Below are 15298 nucleotides of genomic sequence, written 5' to 3'. Positions count from 1 at the left end.
CTTAAGTTAAGTGTTTTCGAAAAATTCAACCAAAAATCAACGTGGGGCTCACTTTTCGTAACCCGATGAAAAATTACGAAATCCGAATACTTGTTTCGATACGAGTTCAACCATACACAAAATTATTGAATTCCAACATCGGATTGACCTTCGGATCCTAAAATTATAATTTATGAAGTTTCTACAATTTTTCCGTAATTTCCATCTCAAAATACTAATTGAATGATGAAAACAATGACATATTCATGTATATTAACTAAATCTGAGTTAGAATCACTTATCCCGATGAATTTCTTGAAAAATCCACGAAAAAACGTCACAAATCGAGCTCCCAAAGTCCAAATATGAAATAATACCCTAACCCTCGGTTATATATATTACATAATTTGACCTCTCAATGTGCGGTTTGCACATTTTCAAGTACGGTCACACATTTCCAACTTCTGCGGCCGCAATCCAAATTGTGCGGCCGCACTTCATAGCCTGCCCCACTACCAGGCTTCAATAACTTGACTATAACTTTCTCTACAAATTTTCAAATGATTAATTCTATACCTTTCTGGAAACTAGATTCAACATGCTACAACTTTTGTTTTTGAATCATCTCCAAATTCTTTGTAGATTAAATGATATATGTTTCTGAAGTTAGACTATCGAATCTTTGAAAATCTCCAAAATGCGGTCGCGAGAAGAATTGTGTGGTCCACACTTTTCCTCTGCGGTCTACATTTTTTCTTCTACCACAACACTTTTTCTTCTGCCTTAGCACTAAAAATGTGCGTTTCGCACTTCCAAAGGTTCCAGAATAACATCAGAGTGCCGAAATGTCCGGACTCGCTCAAAACACACCCCGAAACTCACCTGAGCCAATTAGGATCCCGTTCAAATATATAAACAAGTCCCGTAACATAATATTTACTTACTCGGGGTTTCAAATCACGTCAAATAATATCAAAATTACAATTCACATCTCGATTCTCACTTATGAGTTTTGAACTTTTTAATTTACAAAACTCGTGCCGAAACATATCAAATGAATTCGGAATGACTTCAAATTTGGCACACAAGTCATAAATGACATAACAGAGCTATTCCAATTTTAAAATCTCAATCTGAGTCCGATATCAATAAAGTCAACTCCGTGGTCAAACTTTGGAAACCTTTAGCCTTTAGATTTCTAGTTTTCGTTAAATGGCGATAATTTGAGCTAGGGACCTCCGAATTTGATTCCGAACATACGCCCAAGTCCCAAATCATGATAGGGACCTACTGGAACCGTCAAAATACTGATCAGGATTTGCTTACTCAAAATGTTGACCGAGGTCAACTTAGTTGAGTTTTAAAGCTCTATTTCATATTTTAATTTATTTTTCACATAAAAACTTTCCAAAAAATTATACGGACCGCGCACACAAGTCAAGGAATGATAAATAGTGCTTTTTGAGGTCTTAGAATACATGAATGAATGTTAAATTTAAAGATGATATTTTGGGCCATCACATGTTAGCAAGGTAGGTAAGACTGGCTCTCACTTTATTGAGAATGTCTATCAGATAGATGGACTGAAGTATAATCTAATAAGTATATCACAATTGTGTGATAAAGGAAATATAATTGCATTTACCTCTACGAAATGTTTTGTGATTAATCTTATCATTGACAAGATAGTCTTGCAGGGAAAAAGAGTGAACAATATATACATTGTAGATCTATCCACACTGTCAGATAATGAACTCACTTGCTTAAGTGTGTCGGATAATGATCCCCTCCTTTGGCACAAAAGACTTGGACATGCTAGTCTAACTCAACTCAACAAACTAGTCTCCAAGGACTTGGTGATAGAACTGCCTAAAATTAAGTTCAAGGAAGATAAAGTTTGTGACGCTTGTGCAAGGGGGAAGCAAGTAAGATCCTCCGTCAAAAACAAGAAAATGGTAAGCACCACCAGAACGATGGAACTGGTCCATATCGATCTTTGTGGACCAATGAGAACATTGAGCAGGGATGGTAAGAGATATATTATGGTGCTTGTAAATGATTACTCTAGGTTTACTTGGACACTGTTTCTAATATATAAAGATGAAGCATTTGACAAGTTCACTTCTTTTGTTAGGAAAACTAAGAAACAACTAGGTAATCAACTTGCATCAATTAGGTCAGATCATGGTACTGAATTTGAAAATGCTAAATTTATTGAATTTTATAATAAGCATGGCATAGATCATAATTTTTCTGCTCCTAGAACTCCATAACAAAATGGTGTAATTGAAAGAACGGCAAAGGGTCTGGTTTGTCCCTCTACTATCATCAATAGTTTAAAAAGCCTCTGTTATACTATTAGGACAACCAAACCCCTAACGTTATACTATTAAACACATATACCCTTAATTTAACGGATGGGACACGCGCAACACCAAAACCATCCGGTTACATTTAGAATAGATCCGACCTAACCCATTACCCAACCCAACCTTAACCCTTCTAGACCCTTCACCCTTATTAATGTGTGAAGCCTAATTTGTGCACTCCTATCTGCAGATATCCCTCCCTCTCTTATGCTATAACTTCTCATTAAAAATTCTTTCTTCTTCTTCGACCAGTCAACTCTGATAGTATTTTTTCTATGTCTAGTTCTAGTGTTACATCGAGAAAGAGGTGCTACTGTGGAGAGATTGCGAACAACTTCACTTGAACGACTACAAACAACCCGGAAGGAGATTCTACAAGTGTGCTAAACCTGAAGTAAGTGTGAATTTTGTTGGTGACTCTGTCACACTACCTTTTCACACACCCGAGGGTATATATAGGGAGTTTCCCAATTAAAGTGACAGTATTCGAAATGGAATTATTTATTTATTTTTATTCAGAGTCACCACTTGGGATGGTTTATTTTCTGGTGTCCTAAGTCACCGGTTTATTTTAAAATCCTGAATCGAGGAAAATTCAACTTTTCTTTTGAAGTCTGCAAACCAGAAATTCTAGGTAAGGAATTCTGTTAACCCGAGAGAAGGTGTTAGGCACCCTCGAATTTCGTGGTTCTAGCACGGTCGCTTAAACTATTATAATTAGACTATTATCTGATTTTAATACATGTTTTAGCCTATGGTTTATTTTAAGATTTATTAACCGCTTTTAATTAATTTTAAAGAAGATTTAACGTCGTCTAAAACATGTCTTTGGATCGCGCCACATGAAATGCACCCGCAATCTGAAACACACCTTATTCGACGTTATTGAGATTTGGATTTGGGTCACATGAAATGTGCACCCGAGTTTAGGAAGGTGATATTATTAAAATAATGCGCCTAAAGCAGCTATGCGTTGTTAACTTTGCGAGGGCCATGGAAATTTGCTAAATGACACGCCTCAAAGTCTAAGGATTAATTAAATGAGGGCCACGCGTTTGTGATTTTATTTGGCATGACGCATCTCAATTCCATTTTAAAAGGGTATTCAAACTAAAGTTCGAAAGGCCATAAACTACTTGTTTTATCCAATATGGCTCACCTCCATTAGTTCATGAACTTAAATAAACACTTAAGAGCAATGAAATGTTTCTCTCAAACTAACCAAAGGCTTATGTGAAATGAAAAAAAATTGGGCAAAAAGGGATTGACCCCAGCACCAAACAGGTGAAGGGACCAATAGAAAAGAAGTAATCCAAATTACATTTCAAATGGATTGTCCAGTTTGGGCCCGAAGGTGAGCCCAAATTCCAACGGCCTTACAGCCAACCCATGTACAATCCTCAATATTGAATCCCCATGACGCCTGAAGCTGCCAATAAACCACGTAAATACCAAGTGAAACAAAGGCAACAATATCTAGTGGGCTCAGAATTGAGCCCATATGCAAGTCCTATAATTGAAACCACGACAGGCCCAAATTTACTGATGCTTTCCGTCATTCCTCCGTTTAGAGGGAAAAGGAGTAGTAGCGAAATTAAACTCAAGCAATGATAAATACTAACCGCTTGGAATTAATTTAACAAAGTCAAGTTTGAGCACTACAGCAGAGTCAGTGTCATCATATATTCATTACTCAAGCAGCACCGGGGAAAGAATCCAATCACATTACAAGATTCAGATGATGGAATGCAGGGCCTAAAATACTGATTTAAACAAACATACAACCCTATAACTACACCTGAAGTCAATCAGACTCACGATCACAGCTGAAGGATCAAAATTCCAGTTCAAACACATCCCTAAGATCTAACATTTTTCTAGATCGATTACATTTGAAACAACATTCCACACCTACTCCGCAAATGAGCATATATTGTTGGTTACATGACTTGGTTATACTTAAGAAAATTTGGCTAAATAAATACAAAATAGAAAAAGATTCACATGCAAAAAAAAGAAGTAAAACTAAACTAAGAACAAATAAATGGATGCTTAAACTTCAAAGCTTCATTTCTATTTCAATCTCCAGCTTGAGGATCACATTAGATAAGATTCAGACATATACATGGGAAAGCAAAATTAGAGGAAAGGAAGGGAATCAGCAACAGCAGAAACGGTGTCAACAGCAGAAATCAACTCAAACCAAGCTTGAATGACCCAAGTTAAAACTCAAAATAACCCCCCAGGAGCTTTTAAAACCATAAGATGCTAAAATCACAGGAATACTTAAGCCGTTTTTAGTCTCAAATAAGCTAGAGATTTGATTCAGAACTTGGAAACTTCAAAATCACCAAAGAAAATTTAATGGAACAGAAAATCAACCAACAGAATCAACCCAGATCTTCCAATTCCCCAAATTCAAACCATTATCCACCTCAAAAGATAATTAGAAATTGTTCCAGTGAAATGAAGATTCGAAATTCAGAACAAAGTTCAATTGAATAGTATTTTTCTTCAAGTTTTTCAGCCGTTTCCTTTTTTTCCTTTTTCTTTTTCTCCTCCCCCCAATTTTCAGCAATGTGATCCTTTTATACAGGGTGTTAGGGCAGCAGAAATAAGTTTCAACTTTTCCTCTTTTATCCTTCTCCAATTTTTAGTTTTGCTACTTAATCCCTGAAATTTTGACTTGTTTGCCAAGTAAGCCTGTTTTCAACTTCTAGGAAGCTTCTTAAGCAGCTACCAATAGATTCCCCATCCCCAATTTCCCCAAATTAACCTCTAAGTCTTATGTTTTTACCCTTAGCAACCAAACAAGATTCGGCTTGACCCAAAACCTTTGAGCTCCAAACAAAGACATGTTTCTAATGCCCCCAAGTCTACCTTACCAAAGGCCCTAAAACTAATCACAAATCAGCCTGGTAACAAATCAAGCAAGGGCTGACAAAAGCCCAAAAATAATTAACAAGTCCGATTTGAACCAAGCAGAAATCCAAAGTCAGGCGAAGATAAAATCCAATAAGGTACTAATCCTAATTACACGATTTTAAATAGCTAAAACCACTAATTAAAATTTAAAAAAACTGATTCGAATCACAAAAAAATATGAAAACCAGAAAAAATAAATAAACAAAGGACAAGAAGAAAAGAAAGAAAGAGGGAAAGTACTTATGCAATCTGCCATGGACCGCTGAAGATGATGAACTTGGCCAAATGCTCTTGGTCCGGTCCGGGAAAAACAAATCTCGACACAATCCAAAATCGTCGTTAATCGATTGTTCTAAGCAAGAACAATCGCTTAACGAAAGTTCTGAGTCAAGTCGAGCATTGAAACGTTATTTTCTTTCTAATTTTCAAATCTAGACTTGAAGTAAATATTGGGGATTTTGGGGAGATTGGCACCAGATTAACGTTTTGAAGGGGTATAAGGAGTAGATGGTGAGAGTTTCGGAGTGATTCGGAGCTTTCTTCCTTCGAAAATGGTGGAACTTAGGGTTGAACTAGGGTTGAGAGATGTAAAAGAGACAAGGAAGATGAGAGATGGGGAACAGAACTGGCCTTGTGTCTGAAGGGAATTCGGACATATTAATTGTAATGAGGGGCGGAACTCTGGCCGTTGGATGATGGACGATTGATGGCCAGGATCTCTTTGGCGTTACCAAATTCGGAACGAGAGTGTTCCGTTTAAGAAAAAGGGGGGAGGGGAAGAATTTGGACCGGGCATATTTGGAATTTGGGCCTGGGCTGAACCGGATTCAGGAGGGAAGCGTTGGGCCTATTCAGAGGGACTTGATTTTAGCCCACATGAGATCCCCTCATTTCTCTTTTCTTTTCCAAGTCAATTCTTTTCCTTCTTCTTTCTTCTTTTCCTTTTCTTTCTTTCTCAATACTAAAAATTCTAAATTAAGTTATAAAACCAAATTAACCCATCAAAAATACTAACTAATCCTAAATAATTACCATAAATAATAAATTGAAGAAAAACTATTCAAAATCAACATTAAAATGAAAAGGTGCAAAATAACTTCCTTTTTTATAAAACAACTTAATTAATTAATTAATCCTAACAAGTTAAATTAAATCCTAAATGCAAATGAACATATTTTTGTATTTTCTATGAATTAAATAAATTAGACATGCACACAAAATGCAAACAAACACAAAAATCATGCAATAATCCCTAAAAATCAAATAATTAAAAGAAAAATCCTAATTTTTGGGAATTCTGTAGGAGTAATTCATGCGAGGCAAAAATCACGTGCTCACAGCTGCTCCTCTTTGCTCGGAGACACGAAGGGTTTTCGGACAAAGATAAAATGAGCAACGATGAAGGATTTTTGCCTGCTTGGCACTCCATGAAAAGCATTTTTTTTTTGGAAAGAATCTGACCGAACCTTGCTTCAGAGGTTGCCTACATATCCTTGGCTATAAAGGAATCAGGTCAATATAGTTCTGGAAGTTTTGGTAGCTGTGACTACCGGAGCTGTGATTTCACTGTTGCTGTTGCTACTGCTTGATGACCTCCTTGTTACACCAAAAAGGAAAATCAAAATCTAAGCTAGTTAAGCCTATCAACTACGAGTTACAAGATTCCTATTTATAAATCTCTTGAAACTTGATCTTGAGTCTTAGCTGATTTTGATGTGGACCCCGATCCGAATCTTGATGCTCGCAAGCTATAGGTGCTGGTTCTTTCTTCAGCACTGGATCAAGGCGGGACAGGCGAAGCTTGTGCATTTAATCAAGTTTTGAGCAGTCCACATCTTTGTCTGCCTCAGCACTTTAAATTCACTTCTTTTGGCTCTTTTCTTCTTCTTTTCTTTATTTTGGATTGAGACTCATTCTTTTGGTTGTCTCGAACCCTGTGCCTTGAGGTCAAACCTGTTCAGACACCAAAACAACAAACGAACGAAATTTTTCTGCCCCAGTTTCACTAGGAAAATTTCGTGAGTTATTGTAACAAAAACCTAAGCTATTTCTTTTTTTTAAAATATAAAATGAAATAAGGATTACATCTATCCAGAAAGGAAAAGATCAAGGGATGGAGCCCTATGTCTAAATGTCAAATCAGGGATTGGAGCCTTAATATTGGCGAAAAGGCGACTAGGGAGTGGAGGCCCTGTGTCTAAAAAGCTCAACTCAGGGATTGGAGCCCTAATGTTGGCAAAAGGCGACTAGGGAATGGAGGCTCTATGTCTAAAAGCTCAACTCAGGGATTGGAGCCCTAATATTGGCAAAAGGCGACTAGGGAATGGAGGCCCTATGTCTAAAAGGCTCAACTCAGGGATTGGAGCCCTAATGTTGGCAAAAGGCGACTAGGAAATGGAGGCCCTATGTCTAAAAGGCTCAACTTAGGGATTGGAGCCCTAATGTTGGCAAAAATGCGACTAGGGAATGGAGGCCCTATGTCTAAAAGGCTCAACTTAGGGATTGGAGCTTTAATGTTGGCGAAAGACGACTAGAGAATTGAGGCCCTATGTCTAAAAGGCTCAACTTAGGGATTGGAGCCCTAATGTTGGCAAAAATAGTAAAAGATTGAGGTTGGGAATCCGAAGCTATCATTTTTGTTTGGATTTTCTTCTTCTTCTTTTTCTTCTTCTTTTTTTTTCATTTTTCGTTTTTCATTTCATTTTATTTTAATAAAATGCAGGAAAGAGTTTTGGAGAAAAACTTCCCTTTTGGGGTGATTGTTACTGCGAAGCTTTTTCTAGCTTTTGCGCAGCTTCTCCTTCGTCTACACCTACTTTTGCATGGTTGCCCTGGGCTGCACCTGTTTCAATCTTTTCAAAAAAGAACAATTGTTAGTTTTGAAATGGTGGTTGGTTTTGTGGCTTGATGGTTTCGATCACTCGATCTCGGCCCAACTTTTGGCGAGAACCTCTGTTGTTTGCTGATTTTCTGAAGATTGATCTCTCTTTCAACCCTAGGGACTCAACTTTTAAGATTTCATGAAGACTCGCCGGTATGGGGATTCGACCCTTTCACTTTATTTTGCCTTTAGGACTTTTGCCTTTGACTTTCTTTCCTTTTTCAATAACTTTGATTTCAAGGCATCAGCCATCATGGCCAGTCGGGATCGACTTGATGCACCCGCTGAGGCTGGGTACTTTTCTTTAGCTTTTGTTAGGCAGAGCCCTGTAAAGCCAATCTTTCCACCTTTTCATTGTATTTGTTTCGGAAGTGGAGTTAGACCGAGAGGGATTCAAGGAAAAAGTAAACAAAAGGCAAGAAAAAATGAATTTAAAGAGAAGTGTCCCTTTCGAGAAGGAAGGAACGACTTATCTGGGGTGCATGCAGGCTTCAAATAGACATGACATGCTTCTTGGACTGGATGCCCGACCCATACAAACTTTTCCAACTTCTCATAAACTCATTGAGACCCATGTTTCAAAACTAGGGAATCTTGCCAGGACTCATTCAGTGGTGAGAGCGTCTTCTTTTCGACCGATGATGCCCTTTGCGGGTTTTCGCCAATTGACCTCTCTTATTTCTCTTCTCACCGTCGCCCGATAATGCTCTTTATGAGTTTTCACTAAATGGGCTCTCTCGTTTTCAATTTCTCTGCTCACCGTCGCCTTATGGTGCCCATAGGTTTTCACTGATAAGACTCTCTCATTTTATTTCTCTCAGTTTGATTGTATCAGATCCAAACAACAGTGTCTTCTAATCCCGACGCCTTTGCCAATTGATCAGAAGGACTTGGACAAGGTTTGGGTAAAAGAATCTGGATGGAATTATATCTTCAGAACCATTCTGGTAGGCTTATTGCTGATCCACTATGTCATCCGCCCCAGTTTCACTTTTGGGGGAATTTGGATTTTTATTTTGGTGTGAATGAACCCTAGAGAGGCTGCCTACGTATCCTTTCAGAATCAAGTCGAACGTAGTTTAGGGAAACATTTTGTTTTGTTGTTTTTGCCTTCTTTTTTTTAACACTTTACGGTTCCCAAGAGGGTAATCAAAGAAAAGTAACCGGCTCAAATGGGTTTGCAAAAGGGTGGATAGTGTTTGGGTAGCGAGAATGAAAGCCTTCGCTATCCCAACTGGACAAGATTGTCACTGCAGGAAAGCTAAACATAATACCTTTTGACTGCATCCATATTTATAGCTGCTTCGGGATCATTCCCTTCGATATCGCCCAGATACAATGCCCCTTTTGGCAATATCTTTCTAATGATGTATGGGCCCTTCCAATTAGGAGCAAATTTTCCTTTCGCTTCCTGGTGATGGGGAAGGATACACCTTAACACGAGTTGCCCCACTTCGAAATTTCTAAGCCACACTTTCTTGTTGTAGGCACAGGCCATTCTTTGTTGGTACAACTGCCCGTGGCAGAACGCGGCCATCCGCTTTTCATCGATCAAGGTTAACTATTCCAGCCGGGTTTTAACCCACTCACTATATTCAATTTTAGCTTTAGCAATGATCCGGAGAGAAGGAATTTCAACCTCTGCGGGTATTACGGCTTCAATTCCATAAACCAAAAGATACGGGGTGGCTCCAATTGATGTGCACACAGTAGTGCGATATCCCAACAATGCAAACGGTAACTTTTTGTGCCACTGCCTGGAACTTTGAATCATCTTTCTCAAAATCTTTTTGATGTTTTTGTTTGTTGCTTCGACGGCCCCATTGGCTTTGGGCCGATAAGGAGTAGAGTTCCGGTGCGTTATCTTGAATCGTTCACATATCTCTCCCATCAAATGACTATTCAAGTTTGCAGCATTGTCTGTGATAATAGTTGCAGGAATGCCAAAACGGCAGATAAGATTGGAGTGCACAAAATCTACCACAGCTTTCTTGGTGACGAATTTGAGAGTGATGGCTTCAACCCATTTCGTGAAGTAGTCAATGGCAACTAGTATGAATATGTGCCAATTTGAGGCTTTCTGCTCGATTGGCCCAATGACGTCCATACCCCAAGCAATAAATGGCCAAGGTGCTGACATGGGATGCAGTTCTGGGAGGTACATGAATCAAATTACCGTGCACCTGACACTGATGACACTTCCGGACAAAACTGGAACAGTCCTTGTCCATGGTTATCCAGTAATAGCCCGCTCGAAGGATTTTCTTTGCTAAAACATACCCGTTCATGTGGGGTCCGCATACTCCCACGTGTACCTCATGCATGATCCTTCCAGCCTCTTCTGCGTCAACACATCTTAACAAGTTGAGGTCTGGAGTTCTCTTGTACAAGACATCGCCACTCAAAAAGAAACCACTTGCGTGACGCCTAATGGTTCTGTTCTGTTCTCCACTGGCTTGCTCGGGGTATTCTTGTGTTTTCAAAAACCTTTTGATGTCATGATACCATGGTTGGGTATTTGGTGCTGTTTCAACCGTATTACAATAACCATGCCTTTCCCGGATATGGATTTCCAAGGGGTCAATGTGGGCATTACCCGGGTATGGTAGCATTGAGGCTAAAGTGGCAAGTGCATCAACTAGTTCATTGTGGCAACGAGGAATGTACCTGAACTCTATTGACTTGAATCGCTTACCAAGTTCTTCCACATGTTGCCTATAAGAAATAAGCTTGACGTCTCGGGTTTCCCATTCTCCTTGAGCTTGTCGAATAATCAAATCTGAGTCTCCCATGATTAATAGTTCTTCGACATCTTGGTCGATTTCCATGTTCATACCCATAATGCAAGCTTCGTACTCAGCAGTGTTGTTTGTGCAGAAAAACCGAAGCCTAGCTGTGGCCGGGTAATGCTGACCGGTGGGCGAAATCAAGATTGCCGCAATTCCAACACCTTTTGCGTTTACTGCTCCATCGAATAACATTTTCCAAGCGTCGATGTCTTCGGATATTGCTTCAACTAGGTTTACCTCTTCATCCGGGAAGTAAGTATTCAAAGGTTGGTATTCATCATCGACTGGATTTTCAGCCAAGTGATCTGCTAACGCCTGGGCTTTCATTGTCGTGCGTGTGACATATACTATGTCGAATTCCGTAAGCAGGATCTACCACTTTGCTAGCCTCCCAGTGGGCATTGGCTTCTGGAATATGTATTTTAAAGGATCCAACCTGGTTATGAGGTAAGTGGTGTAGGCTTGCAAATAATGCCTCAACTTCTGAACGACCCAAGTCAGAGCGCAACAGGTCATTTCCAACAGAGTGTACTTGGCTTCATAACTGGTGAATTTCTTGCTCAGATAGTAAATATCCTGCTCTCTCTTTCCGGTCACATCGTGTTGCCTGAGGATACAGCTGAAAGAATTTTCCAAGACTGCCAGGTACAAGAACAAAGGCCTCCCTGGCTCAGGTGGGACCAAGATTGGCGGATTTGACAGATATTCCTTAATTTTATCAAAAGCTTCATGACATTCATCTGTCCACTTGACTGCTACGTCTTTCTTCAGCAATTTGAATATGGGTTCACATGTGGACATCAACTGGGCAATGAACCGGCTGATGTAGTTCAATCTACCCAACAAACTCATAACATCCTTCTTGGTTTTCGGAGGAGGCAAATCTCGAATAGACTTTATCTTTGTTGGGTCTAACTCGATGCCCCTCCGACTGACGATGAATCCCAAGAGTTTGCCGGATGGCACCCCAAATGCACATTTGGCTAGGTTCAGCTTCAAATCATATTTGCGCAGCCGCTCAAAACACTTTCTCAAGTCCCGAGCGTGGTCATCCTGGGTTTTGGATTTGATGATTACATCGTCCACATACACCTCTATCTCTTGGTGCATCATATCGTGAAAAATGGCTGTCATGGCCCTCATATAGGTTGCCCCGGCGTTCTTAAGACCAAATGGCATGACCCTGTAATAGTATGTACCCCAAGGTGTGGTAAAAGTTGTCTTCTCTGCATCTTCTTCATCCATCAACACCTGGTGACATCCTGTGTAACAATCCACAAAGGACTGTATCTCATGCTTGGCGCAGTTATCAATAAGGATGTGGATGTTCGACAAAGGGAAGTTATCTTTGGGACTTGCCTTGTTTAAATCTCTATAATCCACACATACCCGGGTCTTCTCGTCTTTCTTTGGCACTGGGACTACATTAGCTAACTATGTAGTGTACCGGACCACTAGGATCACCCCTGCTTTCAACTGCTTTGTGACCTCTTCTTTGATCTTGTCACTGATATCAGTTTTAAACTTTCTTTGCTTTTGCTGGATTGGGGGACAATCCGGGTAAGTAGGCAACTTATGAACCACCAAATCAACACTCAGTTCTAGCATGTCTTCATATGACCAAGCAAATACATCTTTGAACTCAAACAAGAGTTGGATTAAGGCGTCTCGAGTTTTTTCATGTGCGTGGATGCTTATCTTGGTTTCCTTGATTTCTTCAGAACTACCCAAATTAACTGGTTCCGTATCATTTAAGTTCGGCTTAGGTTTATTCTCAAATTGTTCTAATTCTCGATTTATTTCCCTAAAAGCCTCTTCTTCATCGTACTCCGGTTCTTGGTTCATCATTTCATAGTTAAACAGTGTGTTCGGATCTGGGCATGAAATCTGCAAGCATGTCATGTTATTTAAAGCCGTATTGTTAGAACTGAAAGAAGAAACAAAAGGGAAAAATAACAAAAATCAGAAAGAATAAAGAAAGATGAATGATGAAATATTGATTTCATTTCTTGGAATTTGAAGATAAAAGGGTTTACATTGGAAAATTAAAAGACAAGAAACTAAAGAAAACATCCGAGTTACACGCTGAAATAACTCGTGATGCAGAAAAGGTGGCAGGATAGGTCTACCGGGACTCCCGCCTGATTGGGAATGGCGTAGCCTTCCAATTTTGTAGCTTAGCGTCAGGTCCCATATACAGCACCTCAGCGGTGCTTGAGCCCTCCCCTGGCTGGACCATGTGGGTTTCATATAGTATCTTCATCATTGCCCCACAGATCTCTTCAAACTCCTCGACCGTGAATGCCTCATATTCTTTTTCCTCATGGTATTTTGGCTTGACAAATGTTCTGTACAGATGCGGCACCGGCTGAGGCAAGACCCAACCATCATTCTTTCTATCATTTGCCCATTTTACATCAGTTGGAGTGGGTCGGACACCTATCCCGAAGATCTTTTCACTGGCGGTCAGGGTGACAGGTTCAGTTATCCCTTGCAAGGATTTCCCGAGCCCCTTCCCCAGTTTGAAGCCATGTCTGATCATTTCTTTGGCCACCATGATTGATGCATTAGAAAGAAAGGGTTGGGGGCAAGGGTTTCCCTCTTTGTACTAGTCTGCGACCACAATTTCAAAGGCCTGATAAACTATGTGCTCACTCCCCTCTCTTGCTTCAAGACATGGGACTGATGGGTCCCGATAAATTGATTTCTCATCTTCCCCGTGGACCACAATCTATTGATCTTCATGCTCAAATTTTACCATCTGATGAAGGGTAGAAGGTATAGCCCCCGCTGCATGAATCCATGGCCTCCCCAAAAGAAAATTGTAGGATATGTCCATATCCAGAACTTGGAAGGTTACTTCAAAATCTACTGGTCCAATGGTCAGAATCAGATCGATCTCTCCAATTGTGTTCCTTTTTATAACATCAAAAGCCCGTACATAGACATTGTTGGGTCAAATTCTTTCAGTCCTGATTTCCATGCGCTGTAGAGTTGAGAGTGGGCAGATGTCTACCCCAGAGCCTCCGTCCAACATAACCCTTTTCACGTAGTACCCTTCGCATTTGACTGTCAGGTGCAGGGATTTGTTATGCACGGCCCCTTCTGGGGGCAAGTCATTTTTTGCTGAAGGAAATCTGGTTAATTGCGAAAAACCTTTATGCCATCCTCTCCAACTGTTCTACAGAAGTCTCAACAGGCACATATGCTTCGTTTAAGGGTCTTGATCAATATCTTCTGATGTTCGGTGGAGTTCATCAGAAAAGCCAATAAAGAGACTTGTTTGGGAAATTTTCAAAGCTGGTTGATCACTTCAAAATCCGCCATTTTCATCTTTTGAAAGAAGGTCTCCGCTTCTTCGGCACTCACGGGCTTCTTAGATGGGAAGAGCTTTCTAGTGGCGTTGTTCACCTCTTCCAAATTGACATACTTTTCAGCCGAGTTATTTTCTTGAACTTCTCCCGAGATTTCTTTGCCTTTGTAAGTTACCACTGATTTGTTGTAATTCCAGGGAACAACGGTAGGATCTGTCATGGGCTTTTGCGGTGCGCGGCCAATAACCACGGGCTCACTCAGCCTTGGTGGATTAATTGGCCCCCGCATCACATAAGCTCCCTTGGGCACATACATTTGGGCTGCCTTGTTTAGCTCGAATCTCCTAGGAGGACTCAAAGTCATGTGCCTTTCTTTGCGGCCCCGAGGGACATAGAGAACAACATCTTTGGGAAGCGTTGCCCCAGTCCCCACTTCAACTTTCTTCTCTGATTTTGAAGGGGTGGTTTTGTTCTTTTTCTCCTCTTTGTCTTGCTTCAGGGCATCTTTTGGTTTCTTTTCTACATCAGCAATGGCAATGATGGCCTTCAACACCGGGTCAAATTCTTTATCCTCACAAATCATTCTGATTACCGGCCTGTTGTTGTGGGCTGCCAGTGGGGTTATTAGTCATATTGGGGATATCTTCGTCCCTTAGCACTATCTTCCTTTGTTCTATCAAGTTTTCCACGGCTCTCTTCAGAGTCCAACAGTCATCTGTGCCATGCCCTTCTGCCCCTGAGTGATAGGTGCATCGGGTACCGGCTCTGTAAGCGGGTGATGCGGGGTTTTGCCTAGTTTGAGGAACAGACTGTAGCAGACCCATTTGAACAAGCTTTGGTAACAGGCTGGAGTAGGGTTCGCCAATTGGTGTAAAATTTGGCCTCTTGGGTGGTTCATGAGGGTGGAAATTGTTTTGTGGAGGCCGGGGGTTGTAGTGGTTTTGGTAAGGAGGTTGGTTTCTAGGAAATGGAGCTTGGTTCCAGTTGGCTTGTTGTTGTGGCCGGACATAAGGTTGAGCATTCATGATCGGGTATGGCTGA

The sequence above is a fragment of the Nicotiana tabacum genome, chromosome 8 (genome assembly GCF_000715075.1).
Source record: "Nicotiana tabacum cultivar K326 chromosome 8, ASM71507v2, whole genome shotgun sequence".
NCBI lineage: Eukaryota > Viridiplantae > Streptophyta > Magnoliopsida > Solanales > Solanaceae > Nicotiana > Nicotiana tabacum.
This window is presented reverse-complemented; position numbering follows the sequence as displayed.